The following is a 16,862-nucleotide window of genomic DNA, read 5'->3' on the forward strand; positions in this document are numbered from 1 at the left end:
TATTGTACACCACGCACGCGCGTGTGTGTTTGTGTGTTTGTGAGTGTGAGTGTGTGTGTGTGTGTGTGTGTGTGTGAGAGAGAGAGAGAGAGAGAGAGAGAGAGAGAGAGAGAGAGAGAGAGAGAGAGAGAGAGAGAGAGAGACATCAAAACGAATTCCTTGGCTTCTCAATTGCTGGTGAAGTGTTGTAATTTGCCATGGCCACAGTGATGCTCAAGGTTCTCCACCGATGGTCCATCATGTTTGGCCTGCGGGTCCTCATTGCCCTTAATTATGAAAAGGGGGTAAAATAAGAGTACATAGAGGAAGACCTTCAAAACAAGAGTGAGTTCTTCCTTCAGGTTAACCCCATCCACAAGAAGATCCCTATGCTCATCCAAAACGGCAACCATGTTTGTGAGTCTTTGGTCATTTTGCAATACATTGAAGAAGTTTGACCCTCTCCAGGTCATGTATCCCTTCTTTCTGACAATAAATACCACAGTGCAATCCCCCCTACTCTTGGGAAGACTTTGCTGACAAGAAGCTCTACAACGCTAGAGCGCGGATTGTTCAAAGCTTCCAAGGAGAGAAGATAGGGCGAGGCCGGAAGGACTTCGTCGAGGCGCTCGAGACATTGGATGGAGCTCTCCATGATATGTTTGTTGGAGGTCGATTTTTTGGAGGGTAGAGAATAGGGTATGTGGACATTGCCTTGGCCCCCTTGCTCTGCCTTATGAGGCCTTGGGGGAGTTCAAGATCTCGGAAGCTGCTAGGTGTCCCCCATTTGACAGTGGAAGGAGACTGTATTGGAGTGGCCACGTGTGAAGGAGGCATACCGAAAGAGGCTTCAAGCACCTTAATCTTAACTAGCCCAAGATATATATACATACATATATATATATATATATATATATATATATAGAGAGAGAGAGAGAGAGAGAGAGAGAGAGAGAGAGAGAGAGTACATGCTTATAGATCATACCCTCAATTCTGCAACACACCCTTAAGTTCAATATGATGAGTAAAACATTTGCAAAGATAAGCAATTCAACGATCTATGTTTGCTTCCATTGCCATCAAGTTTCAAGGTGCCAATATCTGTTAAATACACTGATAAAATAAATGTGCCTTATATGTAGAAAGAAAGCATTTCAAAAATTTTCATGTCAAAGATGACATTTTATGACTAGATATCTTTTTTTTAATGCCACAGCAACGCGCGCAGGTCACATATTAGTAGATGTTAAATGATAAAACCTTAGAAGCTCCACAAATCCCAAGAGTCACCTTTTCATTTTGAAATATGAGAAGTTCTTTTACCCACCTTTTCATTTTGAGAATTTGGTTCACCCTTTGAAACTTGAGGTAATAGACTAAAGTTGTCATTTTTGTTAGTTAAAACTTTATGGAAGGAATTTATCATTTAGGGCTTTAATCTTTGAAGATTTTTTAATTTTATTTTTAGAGATTTTAAAGCTAAGTTTAGAACTCAAAGATGTAGAACTTTTAAAGTAAGGTCTCCAATGATCCAATGAGGACCTAGAGTTTCTTTTTATTAGAAGGTAACACTTTGAATTAAAGAAAGTGAAAATGTTACATGGATCCACAAGTAAGGGGAGGGTCAACACGAGACGCTAGAGTTTTAGGACTTAAAACTTTAAAGCTTTTAAAGTAGGATTTACAACTTAAAGATCTACAGTTTTAAATTTGTAAAAAGGGCTCTAGAGCTTAAAAATGTAAAATTTTTAAAGTGGGTGTAGAGCATAGGAATCTAAAGCTTAGGGTGTAGAGCTTAAGGGTGCTTTTTCAATTCAATTTTATGTGCTTATGTTTTTTTTTAAAAGCTTAGAGATGTAGTGATTTTAAAGTGGGATCTAGCCTCATATCAAAGCCTAAAATTGATGCCTATTTTTATTGTCAAGGGCTATTTTGCCTATCAAAACAATCTCAAAATTGCCTGTCATTTTTTGTACTTATAGCTTCAAGTTAATGTTATATATGGCAAATTATATGAGTTGATTGCATTACACAAATCATATGAAAGAGGGCTTGAAAAATTGCATGTCAAAAAGAATTTTTTTTCATGCCTTGCAAGCCTTGTGATTTTATCACTTGTTTTTATAGCTTTCCATAACAGCTGATTGTATTTTAAATTGTATTTGAGCTAGTTAATATTTTAGACATAATTGCCTTCTCTTTTTTTTTGTTAGATATTCTCTGACAAATTGCATGTTAACCACTAAAGAACATTTCTCAATTGTCAAAAATCTTGACGAATGGGTCACGTGGACGCCTGCTTCCTTTTCTATTCAAACTAAAACACATATCTTTACTTTTACATCCCTTTAAACAAATGTATCTCCCTAGATTCCTACAAAAAGAAATGGAAAAAAGATTAGGTGGACATACTTATGTTATTAAGCTTAGGATGACTACAATATATTTGTGAAAGTGGATTACTTTGAATGCTTACAATAAAAGCTTTATAGTCTTCAAGCCTAGCTAAGATTTTGCTATTTTTATGTATGATTGGTCGATATTTTTTACTATCATCTTGCGCGTCTATAATTACATAGGTCTAGTGCTATTTTGTGACAATATCTCGAATTTATGAAATTTATCATAATACGGATGCCATATTATGAGAAATTAAATTTATTTAAGCTTAAGAAATTACTATATTATTTTTTATTGCTTTTCCTATCAAAGAAGAAACCTAGTACATTGTCTACAAGCATGCATCTTTCCACGCATGACCTTTTAGGTTTTGCTTGAATAGCAATGACTTCGTACAAAATCACACAAGTTTCTAGTATCACTAGCATTCCAGACCGGCCTACCGGCCAGTTTGTCCTGCTCTTTTTTGTCCGCTTCGCGGCCAAAAAAAGTTATCCTCTCTTTCTCTCTCTCTCTCTCTCTCTCTCTCTCTCTACTACTACTACTACTACTACTACTCTCTCTCTACCCCTCTCTCTCTCCTCTCCTCTCTCTCCCTCTTCTACTACTCTCTCTCTCTCTCTCTCTCTCTCTCTCTCTGCACGCATGGCCCAAACCCGGCTCCTCTCCCAATTTTTGTGAGGCCGTTGGAGTGCTTTGTGCTGATTGGTGCAACCACGAAGCATGGAGGCATTGGAAGAGGTGGGTGCTGGGCGATTTTGTCCAGCCAATCATGGGACATCCAGAAAAAAGAATGTCACGTGAGCTCACGCTCTTGGCAGATTCCTTTCTGTCGGACACGGATGGGTCTTATGTGCTCATATATATATATATATATAGAGAGAGAGAGAGAGAGAGAGAGAGAGAGAGGTGTCGGATGCCAATGTTGTTCATGTGTGCAAGGCATGTGCAGGGACTAATTCTCGGGGGTGTGTGCAATGAGCACTCCCGAAACCTCAGATATAGTGGCACATGTTGGTCTCTACTATCTCTACGTTCATCGTGTCACTCGTGTGCACACGCGGACCGTGGTGGCTCAAGCCCCAAAGGGCAGGCAGACGGTCGTAGGCTCTCAGACTCTCTTTGTCTATTTCTCTCTATTCCGCCAGATTCCACACGTCAGACATGACACAATAGTACTCATCACATTCGCTACACCCAGTAAAAGTAAATAATGATAGGCACTTACTAATTATCGGCTCTAAGTGTTTTCACATACCATATAAAATGTAACAATTAGTCCTAGTTTCTAGCAACATTCCAGATTCATACCTTGAGCACATGAGCTACCACAATAAGTGGTTCAGTGCGCTTTAATGATGTGGTACTTACGTGGCTTGAAGCAAAGAAAATTGCGCAGTAGCATCAAGTGCAAGCTGAAAACCATGGGGAACTTCTGTGTTTGTAGTGTTGGTTGGTGTTAACTACCCAACGGCCGATTACGTGGCTCCAACACATGTTTGTCCCTGGCACATCTACGACACTAAGTGACACATAACATTAAAGAGGGGGGGGGGGGGGGGGGGGGGGGGGGGGGGGGGGGGGGTGGGGGGATCGACGGCGCGGAAGTGGATGCGGAGAGCCCGAGGCAGATTAAACCGGACGCGCGACAAGTCAACGCGAAAAAGAACCCGGGCGGCGACTCGATTTGAACCCAGGGCCTCGTCGCCCAGATTGTGATGCATGGGGTAACCATCCCACCCGCGCGCACATGTTGTACCCATGGCCCGGGTTTAATCTGTGGCCGGGTTTAGTCTGTGCCCATCTATGGCTGCAACCTCTCCGATTTTCGTGCGCGCACTTCTCTGCCCTCGATCCCCTTACCCCCCCCTCATTAATACTATGTGTTATTTAGTCCTGAGGCACATCCATCCCACATGGTGAGGTACTGGTGCTGACAACCTACACAAACAACACCGTCTTGTTGTTGCAGATCAGGTAGAGGTTTTGCTCTTAGTATCTTCTTGGTTCATGCGCATGTGCACCCAAAGAGCTTGGTCAAGTCACTTTTTGTGGTAAAAAGTTTGATTGTTCCCATTAACCTAGTCTGCCATGTGCGCAGGATATTACGGCTTCTTCCAATGAGCACATTACCCATCAACAACTGTCACATGATCTCACATCACTTTACCATCTCTCTCTCTCTCTACTTCCCCAATAGTAGTATAGTTGTCGGGTGGTGAACTTCCTATGTGTATTTTGACCATAGTCATCATATAATCGCCTCTCTCTCTCTCTCTCTCTCTCTCTCTCTCTCTCCCTCTCTCCACAGGATTTTCAGGTAAAAATCCTGTGCTAATTAGTCTTGTCCTCGGGATTATTGGTTCTCTCTCTCTCTCTCTCTCTCTCTCTCTCTCTCTCTCTCTAATAGTCCTAAAAATTTAACAAAAAACCGGGTGATTTTCAGTGGTTCACGAAGGGCGGGGCCGGCACATGGCCGACTGCAGCGCACACACGTATGCGCGTAGGGCAGGAGCCTGGAGTCCGTCATCCGACCAGGACTCACCTTGTCTCTCTCTCGCTCTCTCTCGGGAGTCGGGAGTCGGACCTAAGAGCTGCGTCCCACTGACGACATGGGGCGCTTGTAATGCACATATATGCTCCATGTCTCCAGTCCCACACATATAAGGCAAGACCTACAGGAACCCTCACAAAACATTAAGAGTATTGCGAGATTTTGCAGTGCTTTGAACGCTTGACCTGAGCTTCTCGGTTTTCCTTCCTTTTGATTGCCAGTTCCCGTGGAAATCCCTAATGTTGCACTTGTTCTTTGTTCTGCGGCTTCTGCCTCCCTTTTCACAGCCGATTCCCAGTTGGTTTGGGCCTAGGCTGTTGAAGCCCTGCAAGCACATGCTACCTGCTTGTGTGTGACTGGCCTTGATCCTCATCGCCTAATAAGCTACTACGAAGTCCCATGCAGGAGACTCCCTCGCGTGCCCGTGCCCCGATTACATTTGCATTGCAGCACGCACGTGCACACGCAGGGTCCGAGTCCCGACGGATGGAAGTGGCCCTCTCTCAAGAAGTGCTACTAGGCTATTAAGCAGAGCACAATGTGGCCCAGGGATCCAACTTCACCTTTACTTTTATCTACCAATTTTGCAATCTCGATTGATTGGGCTTTCTAGCGTTCATCCTCATATCACTTTCTAGTATCATGCTTTTGTGAGCCATTTATCTCTCACCTCTTTCTTCCTTCCTTTGTTGCATAATGTGACGTGGTATCAGAGCACACAATGCCCTCTACAAAGATGCCATGACTCATGCTTGGAGGACTATTTGGAGCATTTCTGTCACAAAAACTATTTACTCCTCTAGTATTTTGCAAAGGCCTAATCAACATTAGTTTCACCATTTTTTAGCTGATTACGGGTGTTTTACCGATAGCTCCTCTTATCTATCATCTACCTACCTGAGCCTGGCCCTCTCTACATCCTATTAAGCCTCCCTTCCTTCCCCACTTTGGATGGAGATCAAGGGAGTTGTATTTTCAAGCCTAGTTGCTTTTATTACTACCTTGGGTAGTGTTGTTAGGTATGCACCTCTTCTAAGGGGATTTCTTACTCTCCCGTTTTAGTGGTACTCTACCTATTTACTTCCTCATCTTGTGGCATGTACATCGACTTTTGAGAGTTTATAGAGTGAGAGAGAAAAAGAGTCACTATTTTATCTCTCTACCAAGGCTCGGGAAACCTTTTTTGTGGACCCGCCTTTGCAACCTTTTCACACGCATATGAACAGGCCAACTCTAAATTTGAGAGGGATAATCACACTAAAAATCTCATATTATAACTAAAAGTTTCATAATTTGAACCTGTCTGAGAACCTTCTTGCCCAAACGAAGACGAAGCAACCGCTAGTGACGACCCAGACCCAGATAGCAAAGAGCCACTCTCTCTCTCTCTCTCTCTCAAATCACTAACATCCAAAATTATGACAGAAAAGACTACAAAAGTCCAAGCAAAATGGCATTCAGCTCATTTAATCCATGATATCTACATGTACTCCATCCTAGCTACTTTGTTTTGAAATGAGGACCAATAGTGATCTCATGAAAATCAACTCTTTTACGCTCAAGTTAGGATACCCATACGTAACATAGGGCTCCACCCTTCTAAGCATGTTGATGGTTGCCTTATTCACTTTCAAGAACACGACATTGAAGATCTATCTCAATCGAAGAAGCTGTAAGATCTTTCGTGTCTTGGGCTGCATATCATTGATACCTAGGATCCGAATGACAGTAACTTTGCTTCAAGATCAACATAGAAGCCTCCCTTCAGCTTGGCCTCCCGCTTCAGCCTGATTAGGTTCGTCTCCTACTGACGGTACTCCACACACACACAAAGATGGGCTCAATGCTTGGCGGCCTTCCTTAGTACTCCATGGTTTGCCATTTCTATGAAACTGAGAATGCATATGCTTACAACAATGGTTTTGCCATTGTCTGGCTGAAAATGATGGGGCTGGTTTACAACAACCTCAGAGTTTACCACTCTTGCTCATGTTGCTAAAGGCATCCAGCTAGCCTCCTCGGCTGCCTCAAATTACTACTCGGCTGCCTCTAGTCTCATTACCTTATAATCTCATGAACTTCCACTTCGAATGGCAAGACTTTGGCATTGCTCTTCTATCTCAATCTCGGCAGCAACAATGACAGCAGTGGCTGCCCCCAATGATGGCGCGTTGTCTCTCTCCCGGCAGTGGCTGTCCTCAGTGGAGATGGCACGCTGTCTCTCCCTTTCTCTCAGCCCCCAGTGTAGATGGTGTGCTCTCTCAGCCCCAGTGGGAGATGGCGCTCTGTCTGAATGTATGTTGAAGATGCATAGTACCTATAGTCGTGGGATGCATCTGCAAGAGTATTGCTGTCAACATATACATGTGTTTGGAAATGATGTTATTGCTCTCTTTCTCTCAGCCTCAGTGGAGATGGCGCTCTGTCTCTCTCTCTTTCCTCCTCCAATACACTCCAAATAAGGTTTTCTTTAAAAACATGTTCTAATCCAGCGATTCAGTGGGGCAGCTGGTAGAGATCAAGAGCTGGTGCAGAGTGCTTACGATAGGCATAGTATGAGCAACATCAAAAGAATGCAAGTGTGCACCGGCACGGGGTATCGTCGGGTGCGACAATGGCGGTGGGCCCGATTTGCGACATAGATTCAAAACCCCGTCACCAAAGAGCGCAAGTGGCTAGGCACATTCGACATTGTGCTGGAAGCTGCATTTGCGCATGATCGTGCAGCGATTGCGATGCGGGGTCCTGAGAGCGCGCGCACCAATTTCCCTACTTGGCTCTACCTCCCCCACTATAGTACTGAGCTGAGGCATGAGCTGCAAGCACCAGCTGTGCACTTCAGAGATTATACCCCCTCTACACCTAGATCGAGCCTTCAGTACAATATGCTGCATGCCTACAGTACTCCAAACGTACTGCCCTCTTTTGCACCAGCTCTTAATCTTCCCCACAACATTAAAGATTCAGAGCACATCTATGTCCCATATGCTGGTGAGCGCTTTAATCTCAGAGCCTAGTATATTCGTGATGTGTCTACTGCCGCCCCCAATTCTTCACCCCTTCTAAATGCTAATTCCGTTGTGTCTAATTTGCGTGCCGAATTTAAGTAGTGGCTAATCCCAGCCTTGCCTTCTAACTTGCCTTCCGCTATATAGGTACGCTGCAGCTTCCTTACCCAAATCTTGGAAATACTGGCCATACACAATATTTTGCAGGTAGCATTAGGCAGTAATCGGTGAGTACCGCCCTATCAATCCTTCCACTATTGAGCACACCTTAGCGCTGGCGCAACTTGGCAGTGATTAGCGGTGAGGTGAGGTTGCAACGATGGCGGTGAGGTTTGGTTTTGTTTTGGCAACGATGGCGGTGAAATGGCAGCAATGGCCCTGTAGGTCTGGTTTGGTTTGGCAGTGAGCAGCGATGGCCCAGGTGTGGCAGTGATATTGCCGTGCCTCTCTCTCTCTCTCTCTCTCTCTCTCTCTCTCTCTCTCTCTCGTCCCAAGAATAGTGGCAGTGAGCTGCGATGGCGGCACTCGATATGGGAGGTTGCCGCCGCCATGCGGTCCGGACCTCAAGGCAGCAAGCTCATATTTAATGTCCACAGGGCCACACGCCGGGCCGCCCGATGCCCATAGCTGAAGCGCGAGGTGATTGCGCACTATTGCCTCTGCAGTGCTTGTGTGAGCACTGAGCGAGAGAACCCTGGGGACCGGGGCCCGGGCATGGCTCTTCTGCAGTGCAGGGTTGCATCGTGCGGTTCGTACCACACGAATCAGTGCAGGGTTTATTGTTGCTGCATGCGCCTGAGAGAGAGATGAAGAGAGAGACTAGTTGCTGCATGCGCCTCTGGAGTCTGGACAGTGGCACTTACAGTGGCAGGGGGAGGAGATTCCGGGGGTGGGTTTCAGTGAGCACTGGCCGGGACTTCGCATATAGCGACACGTGGCGGGGAGGGATCCCGGAATCCCTCTCCCCTTTATCTTTAGTATAGACGAGTCCCAAGAATAATGGCAGTGAGCTGCGATGGCGGCACTCGGTATGGGAGGCTACAGCCGCCATGCGGTCCGGACCTCAAGGCAGCATTAGGGAATTTCGGAGGTCATTTGGAGGGCCTTCTAAGAAAATGTATTTTTTGCACTCTCTCTTTAGAAAAAATGGCAAATAAAAGAGCTGGGTCTTTCATAGTAAAAGTTCAAAAAGTGTACTTTAAGTAGATTCCTTACTCTTCTGAACATTCGTTCGTAGTGATTGAGGGATAATCCTCTTTTCAGTTGCATTGAATGAACCTCGTCAATATGGAGGGAATGAGGCTAACATGGAGGGACGAAGGCGCAGCCGCTATTCACTTTCCATTAAACCTGCACATTTGGCTAATGGCGCACTCCTCAAATGGCACAAATGTTACCCAGAAACGAGCCAAATATCACCTTCACATTGATTTGGACAATGAGTACCAACCATTGATTAAGCGCAGTAAAACAAACACACATATACCTTCCGCTTCCATAGACACGCTCAGAGCTCAGGGAGCTAAACACATAGATATCTGGACGAGAGGCTCTCTCTACCCTAAGAATCCAATGACTAATGCGTCTCCACCGTTTGTCAATCCTACAAGCTTATTGACCTTTGCTGGTGATGGAGAAAAGGGCCTTCTGGGTTATTGTAAATCTCTTACAAGAGAAGCTGAAACTTACAAGAGCATTCTCCAAGCTCAACAATGTGAGATTGTTCGCCTTTCACATTTACATTCTACAGATCAGGTTACCATTTTGCAACATAAAACAGAGGTACAAGAACTGAAAGGAAAGGTGCGAAGTTGTCAAATGAAGGACACCATCTTGGGTGGTCGTATCCGAAAGAAGAAATTGCGCAATCTTGAAACATTGCAGGTTGCATCAGGAGGTCTCAAGAAAATAATCCGAGCATTAAGGTGATGCTTCTTGGTTGGCTACATTGTCTTAGTTAAGTAATATTTTTGTTTTTTCTTGTTATGCATTGTTTTCATGTGCCTAAATAGTGTTAGTGAAGCAAATTTTCTGTTATTTACTTATGCATTGTCTTCATGTAGAGATTCAATCTATCCTGACAAGGAAAACATTGATCCCAAAGCCAATATAGGAAAGAGATTGAAGACACTTATAAGTAGAAGCCTGGCAGTAGATATAGTACATGACAAGAAGTTTAAGGTCCTACAACGAAATGTAGTGGACCGCTTTATTTCAGAGAACTCAGTGCCTGCAAAAGAGATACAAGGCACACTTGATTCACTTGGTGTAAGCAAAAGAGGATATTTGGCTATCCAAAAGTCTGTCTCATCCATCTTTGTTAGGAAGGGTATAAAATCCAAACTTCTACCATCAGCCTCAAGTGTTTGGAAAGAGAGGCTTCAGCTTAACGAGGCACAGGGAGACTATCTTGGACAGCCCTTTCATATTAAAGCAACTTACAGTGGCCATGGAGCAAACATGGCATATGATGAGTTCAACAATATTTTTATGGACCTGCGGATATTACAGAAGAGAATGGTGGAGTTTTACAACATCACATTTGAATAGTCACGAGGGGTATTACATTTTGTGTTAAAATTGGATGAGTGTGACCTTGTTAAAGAGAAAAAGCTAGAGCGTGTTACTATTACTTTAATGAATAGAGCCCTCTCAAAGTGTCCCAGTGATGATCCTTTATATTTTAGTGTTCAATCAGAATCTAACATATGGTGGTTTGGTGCGTTTGAGGTAAGCGAGATTCTCAGGTAAGCTCAAATGTTCACATCTACTTAAGTCTCATTTATTTTGTGTTGCAGGTAAAGAAAGAAGATCATGAGATTCTATATTGGGTGTTCCATCGAACTAATATTCCGGAGGTGATTGATCGACAGACTAACCAGGGAGAGGTACTACGTTTAGATGGAAGGGGAGACTTTCAAGTTCACTGGCATCTTGCAGGTGACCTCAAAACATTAAAGTGCATGTATAATTGTGGAATGGGTGCAATGGCAAAGTCGCCGTGTTTGTTCTGCATGGAGCCTACAAAGGTCATGGACCCAAAGTGGTGGAGAAAAGCTCCAACACGTCACATTGAGGATCCTGCTTTTCGACCGGTTTTGAAAATACCACTTGTGAATGTCCACATTTGTACAATGCATGCCCTTTGTAGAATTGTGGAGAAATTGGTCTACTTATACATCGGGTTTGCTTGGAAGATTAAGAACTCCGCAGAACGACAAGTAGCCCTGCAGTGCTTAGAAATGGTACTGTCGGATATGGGGCTTCATGGTGGCAATGTGAAAATCCAGCGGGATGAAAAGAGATCAACTGCTGAGAAGGATGTCCCATGCAAACCATCCATCGGTGGGGTGAAGGCAAGGAGGTTTTTATCTAAGCCCCAAGGTACAAGAGATCCGAAGCTAACAAAACATGGAAAAATATATAACACATCTTATGTTAGCAAGGTAGAGTATCAGAGCTGGAAAAAGCTACATATTGCAGTCAAAGACCACGAACCAACTACTCGTAACGCGAAGGCTGAGGTTTGGCGATCAATAGACATCCTATTTTTGATGTGCGACAAAGATGACTGGTCACAAGGTGATATGAACAAGTTCAAGGAAAATCTCACCCTTCTAAAAAAATCATTCAAGACAGCATGGACAGACACCCAGATTACTCACTACATGGTATTATCATGTATTTCTTTCTCTCTTATGTACAAATATGTGACTGTAAAACATTTTAACTAATCTGTTTTCATATCCAACACATCATCTTCAATCATTTACCATATTTTATACAAAAGTATGGGAACCCGGCAATATGGAATACCCAAGGGATGGAAAAGTCTCATTACATGGCGAGAAATGCTTATTTCAGGCACACACGACATGGTGGCTCTCGAATCAAGGCTAACATTTTGAGAGAACTATTTGAATGGTTCTATCGTAGAATCATTCATAGAATGAAGGCAAAAGAAGTCTTGGCAAATTCAGCAACAGAACAAGCCATCAGACATTTACAACAACAAAAAGTTAAAAGATCAATGGCATACAACAACTCCGGAGCTCGTGAAAGTCAACGAAGGTGGAGAGAGACAATGGTGTATGTGAATCACAAGTGGAGAAAGATACTCTGAGTGGATGACATTGTACAAAATTTATGTAATACATGATCTTATACAATTGCTACTTGAAGTGTATCAAGATTTTGAAGGTTCAATTTTGTTTTTTGGCACGTCACCCTTGTAACGAATAATGAGATGTTTGCCATACTCTAAAAGTTCATCTGGGTTTTGTCTACCAAGAGCTAGAGCCATTGCTGTGTAGGTGTAGTAATACGCTGCCCGACCACCTGTATAGCCCGGGCAGTAACCAAAACAATCTCTAGCAAACACTTTGTCCACAAGAATGACTTTATCTGCACTTTTGGCCAGCACCGGTCCACCCAAGAAGCGTGATAGTGTCTTGAATGTGTAAGTTTCTATTGAACCCTCTTGTGATATGGAATTGTGAAAAACTACTATCGGCGACTCGCAAAGCTTTAAAAGGTACTGCGCTAGGGCCGCATCCCTTCCTCGATACTCTCGAGTCCGGCGCCGAAGGAATTCATCCTTGTCAGCAATCCAAGACTGCACATATCATGTCAAAAGTGACACAAAGAGAGAGAGAGAGAGAGAGAGAGAGAGAGAGAGAGAGAGAGAGAGAGAGAGAGAGAGAGAGAGAGAGAGAGTGTTACCATGAAGCTCTCATCCTGCAGAAAGAGGTTTTCTTGCCACAGGTCTACAGATGTAGTTGACCCCTGACCTGAATGGTTAAACCAATCCTCCACTTCTTTGTTACTTGTTGATGGTCTTAGGCTTTGTCTTATTGCTTGGAAGGTGGCTTCATCAGGTAGTGTCTCCTTGTATTTTTCAGCTTTCTCAAAGCATCTTCGAAGGCATTCCATTGGATTGCTGGATGTTTCCATTACCTCATCATCACTACTATCCTCTGAAACAAATCCACTCCTCTCCTCTTGGACTCTGGAAATAATAGCCAGGGAGAAATCCTCCCTTAAATAAAATACACTTTGCACATCATGTAAGAAGATATAGGTCCTGTCTCCAATCCTGAAGTCAGGCACAACAGGAAACATCATCTGAGCATGCTTCTCAGTGAAGTTACTGACATCCAATGGAAGTTTGATTTCTGTGGTTTTCACAAAGAGCATCTTACTTCTTTGTACTTCAATTGCCTCAACCTCAAGGTCGACCGTGTCTTCAAACTCCTCGACTTCTTGTATATGAGTTGTCTCCTCGCATTCTTCATCTGGTGCTGCATCCTGCTCCTCTAACACCTCATCAGGATTCTGCATGAGGAATCAAAACAGGCTGTTCAGGTAAATCATAAAGCCAAAGGCTTCCTGAATGAGTTTGCATTCTTTTTTATGCAAAGGGCAGGCTGAATGTCGGCAAGAAGGTGGTAATTCCCTATACTTCTTCAGTCCCTGTCCCTTTCCACCACAGTCATTTAAATGCACAAGAGTCATAGTAGGCAGAACAACCCTCCCTACCTGCACCATCACTTCAAACTTATCTCTGTAGGACTGCAAGAAATTACTGTGCTGAGCTAACAAGTCTTCAATGTCAAACTTTGGATTAAACATAGAATGAACTAGATCAAACTTGTCCCCAGCACCACAAGATGCTGCAAAATCAAACAGCCTCTCATCAGTTGCAGCTGGGTCTTCCAGAGAAGACACGTCCTCTTTGGCTTTACATTTAGTTGCACAGGGACTACTTTCTAGCACATCTGCATCATCTGAGAAGTCTATATTCCTCTTTCTTGTATTTTTCTTCAGAAGTACTGTACAGGGCACCACAGCCTTGTAGGGTGAGGGATCCTCTTGCCCTAGTGACCTCTCTGATTGATCTTCACCAATTGACTTTTCTTCAGATATGTCCTGACAAAAGTCAATAGTTCTTTTGGCAGAAACATTAAGCAACTGAGCCTGCAAAGGTTGAAATCTTGGCACAAGCTCTGGGTCTGGTTTCAGCCTCTTCTGCCTACTGGACCTTAATCCTATTCATCAGGAAACATGACAAGTCTCACTCTCTCTCTCTCTCTCTCTCTCTCTCTCTCTCTCTCTCTCTCCAGATAGATATATATATATCTGTCTCTCACCAAAGCACAAACAAAAACACACATAGTCTCTCTCTCTCTCTCTCTTTCTCTCTCTCTCTCTCTCTCTCTCCAAAGAACACTAAAAAAATACACATAGACTCTCTCTCTCTCTCTCTCTCTCTCTCTCTCTCTCTCTCTCTCTCTCTCTCTCTCTTTGTATGTGTCTATTTGTACTAAAGGCGCGCAAGGACGAAAACGTGCTTTTTGCAACTCTCTACACGCGCCTTAAGTGCAATTGAGGGAAAGGCGCGTAAGGATGTAAACGTGCTTTTTGAGAGAGTCATAACTATACTATAGGCGCGCGGAGAGAGCTGCAGCCAGTGTTTGGTTGGCTCTGCGCGCCGTTAGTAACGGGGACAGAGAGGGGAGGGAGAGAGAGAATGTGTATATCTGTGTGTGTGTGTGTGTGTGTATGTGTGTGTGTGTCTCTGTCTATGGAAGTATGTGTTCAGGTGTGTGTGCGTGTGTGTGTGTTGAACAACAGTCTGGGTTTTTCTTTGTTTACACACACACACACACAATTTGTACCAACTGTTGGAAATACAGAGAGAAAAAGTGAGAGATCACCTTTTGTTGGTGGGGTTTGCAGGAACTCCAAGGGAGGTGTCTCCTCCATTGCTTTTTGTGTGTCAAACTGACTCTGTCTCTCTCCCTCCCTCTCTCTCTCTTTGAGAGTAAGGAGTCCCTCTCTCTATCTCTCTCTCAATCTCTGCCTCTCCCTCTCTCTATCTCTCTCACAATTTGTTCTCTCTTTCTCTCTCTCTGTCTCTCTATCACTCTCTCTCTCTTTATCACTCTCTCTCTTTCTATGGCTCTCTCTCTCTCTCTCTCTCTCTCTCTCTCTCGCTCTCTCACTCTCTCTCTCTCTCTATTGTTCTCTCTCTTTCTCTCTCTCAAAATCACACTTATAACGGATACACACAGCGGCGCCCCACGTGTTACTATAGATTATAGTATAATTGCATGTTGTCACACGTGCGGTCATTATTGAGACCGTATACTTTTGTACGTCATATATAGAGGTCAAGAGAGAGAAAAACCACACCTCGTGAAAGAGAGTGAGTGAAAGAGAGAGAGAGAGAGAGAGAGAGAGAGAGAGAGAGAGAGAGAGAGAGAGAGAGAGAGAGAGAGAGAGAGAGAGAGACTCTTCTTTTTGTGTACAGTGAAATGGCTAGAACAAAAGCCACTGCAAGGAAGGCAGGCAAGGGACCAGGATTAGCATCTAAAGCAAGTAGAAGATCTGCAATCCCAAAGAAAAGACCTGGAAAACCCAATAAAATTCTGAAAGGGCCAAGGGTGAAGAAGTTACAAACCTGCATGGGACTTTTCAGAGAAATCAGAAAGGCACAGAAATGTGTAGATTTATGCATACCAAAGCTGCCCTTCCAGAGGATGGTGAGGTCCATATGTGAAGAAGCTACCTGGGGCACCAAAAGGTGGAAGGTGGTGGCATTAATGGCTCTACAAGAAACAGCAGAGGACTTCCTACTAGAGTACTTCAGTGACATGACCATTGTTGCAGCCCATGCCCACAGGGTTACTATAATGGACAAAGATAGTGAGACACTGAAAAGAATAAGGTGGAGGTATGACAAACTATTGGTCCCCAATGTCTGCAAGGATAAGAAAATGAGGGAAATTTTGTTATACCCCTCGGAGCTAGTGCCACAACTCACAGTTGTAGATGTCACACATGATGTGAATACAAGGGCAAGAGCAGAGACTATTCCTCGCCAAACAGAGGACATGAGGGAAGCAGAGCTTAAGGAGAAAGCAAAAGTAGCAGTGGAGTCCCAGAGGCAAACAGAATGCAATGTGACCCTGTCCATAGAGGCAAGCAATCGAGAAACTCTACTTTCAATGAAGGATGGTTTGCTTGCACAGATACCATTTGTAGATGGAGCCAGAAAGCTAGCTCTGGAAAAAGTGGACATTAATTTATTGTAGAATCCAGATGCTCAGATTTCAGACACAATTATCTATGCTTGTCTTAAGTAAGTGTTACTATCTTGCTAGCTTTGAAAACTCAGATAATAGGTTTGCTAACTCAGGTAGAGTCTCTGCAGCCTGATCAAAAGTCAACTCCCACTGCACACCCACACAGAGGTGTTTCTTCTTGATCCACAAATGTCAGTGATTATTAGACAAAAGAACAGTCCATCTGGGACCTTTGAGAGTTGGTTTCTCCACTGTGCTATGCTGGAAGTTACTGTCATCATCTTTCCATATGAGAACAACCATCACTGGAGTCTCATATGCCTTGATGTTGACCAACCAGCAGTGTGGGTGTTCAATTCAATAAAAGGAACCCACCCTGAAATTAGGCTGTAAGTGTTTTGTATGAGAAAGTGTTTCTTATAGATATCCATGTAAATTTGAAGCCTCATGCTAACATCTTGACATTGCTTTGTGCAGCTGTATAAAGAGGTTGTTGCTTGCCTATGGCAAGCTATGTGGAAGGTATGAACTATACAAGGCCCCAATCAAAGATGTACCTGTCCCAAATCAAACCGATGGAAATTCTTGCGGCTGGATATGTCTTCTCCATGCAGAATATGTCCTGCAAAGCTACTTTGCATTAAAACCTTTCATGACTAAGGTACCCATTTGGCAATGCATTCAGTTAGTTTTGGTTTAGTCTATAAAAGAATTCTCACCATGTGGTCTTTCAATTTTGCAGAGTGCTTTAAAAAACTACACATATGATTATTTGCAAAGATACCGGGTAAGTTTAATACAACACCTGCTTACTATGTCTAGCCCCAGAGAGCT

General features: G+C 43.6%; 1 pseudogene; it reads left to right on the forward strand.

Annotated features, from left to right (window-relative positions):
• The first annotated feature begins 239 nt into the window (after nt 1–239).
• LOC147465016 (glutathione S-transferase U25 pseudogene) lies at nt 240–807 on the forward strand (annotated as a pseudogene).
• The last annotated feature ends 16,055 nt before the right edge of the window (nt 808–16,862 follow it).

This window comes from Adiantum capillus-veneris, chromosome 1, assembly GCF_014529385.1.
Source record: "Adiantum capillus-veneris isolate H3 chromosome 1, ASM1452938v2, whole genome shotgun sequence".
Lineage (NCBI taxonomy): Eukaryota > Viridiplantae > Streptophyta > Polypodiopsida > Polypodiales > Pteridaceae > Adiantum > Adiantum capillus-veneris.